We start from the raw sequence: 1,569 nt of genomic DNA on the forward strand, positions 1-1,569 counted from the left end.
GGAGAGATGCGAGGCGCGGCTGGCCGGCCTGTGGCCAGCGGCCGGCCTGTGGCCACTGGTTGAGGAATGGACTGGCGGCGGACTGGGCCTGGACTGCCATTGACCGCCAGCTTACAGCTCGGCAACAGGGCAGCGGGCAGAGTATTCGGTCAGGTTTCGGTACCGGACAAAGTATGGCGCGACACCATTGTGTCTTTTCAGCGTCGTCACGTCAAAGGCGACGACCGCTCTGGTGCCCTCTACTCCTTCTGGATGGTTGGTCACTGCGGCGGGTGGGGTCGAACTGATCTGGACAATTGTGACCAAGACAAACGACCCAAGGCTAGTGTTACCACCCTACCTTGCGCATGTTTCTTGTTTCATATAAAACGCACACAGCACAGCCGGAGGCTCGACAGCTTGTTGGCGAGGTGTTGCTTGGCGCCTATGTGCATGTGGGCGCTTGGCGTGCTGTGTTTGCGGAAGACTCGCATGCTTACCTGCCTCTGTCACGCTTGGGGGCGGGCGCGACGGCCGTCGGGCCATCACGCCAAGACAGGGTGATGCAAAGGCGACGCCCCGCAGTGCAGATGCATGCTACATGATCTGATGTGAAGGCAGGGAGGCCGGCTGGACACAAACACACACATCCTGGCGCCGTGGCAGGGTTACAAGGGAGAGCCGCCGTCCTGCCTGCGCCGTGGAGGCACATTCCAACCGTACTGCCCCCCCTCCTGGTGATCATGGTCGGTCCACTGAGTGGGGCTGCCGGCGCCTGTCGCCTCGCATGGTGGGGCCGCACTGGGCGCCCGGCCGGTGCCGCACATCCTGCCCCAGAGTGCTCGTGTGATGGCGCCTGCGGGCCGCACGTGCCCATAGCCGTTTGTGGAGTGAAAGCTGGCAGCTCAATAGGGCGGGCCGTACTGCGAGGGCGCCTGCCCGTATTGTGGCTGACCGTACGAGCCGGGCGGCGCAGCCTGCGGGGCACAGGGAACGGGGGGAGGGGGGGCAGGGGGCGGGTCGCAAGCGGCGGCTGGCGGCAGGGCGAGACGGGGGCAGGCACGAGGTGCGGACGCACAATGTGCCGAGGCCGACGAGCCGCCGGTTGAAGCGGCATGCGCGCACAAGGGCAGCACAGCAGCACGCGCGGCAGCGCGGGCCGCGCACCTGGGGGGCGGCGTACTGCTGCTGTTGCTGCTGCTGCGGCGGCGGCGCCTGCTGGTAGTCGTACCCGCCGCCGTAGCCCCCCTGCGGCTGCGCCTGGGGTGCCGCCTGCGCCGGCTGCGCGCCGCCCCCGCCGCCGAGGTGAGACTGGAGCCCCTGCAGCAGCCCCTGCAGCGCCCCCTGCTGCGCGCCGCTCAGCCCGCCGGCCGCAAAGCCGCCGCCCGCCTGCGCCTGCGGCGCGCCGTACGGAGTCGCGCCATACGGCGCGGGGGCCGCGGCCGCGGGTGCTGGGGCGGCGGCTGCGGGGGCGGGGGCTGGGGCGGCGGCGGCGGGGTCGGCCGCGTTCTGGAAGACGACCTGCACAGGCTGCAGGGTCCCGTCAGCGTGCTGCAGGTAGTAAACGCCATTCATCGTCACCAACTGGGG

This window comes from Monoraphidium neglectum (assembly GCF_000611645.1).
Source record: "Monoraphidium neglectum strain SAG 48.87 unplaced genomic scaffold scaffold03009, whole genome shotgun sequence".
Classification (NCBI taxonomy): Eukaryota; Viridiplantae; Chlorophyta; class Chlorophyceae; order Sphaeropleales; family Selenastraceae; genus Monoraphidium; species Monoraphidium neglectum.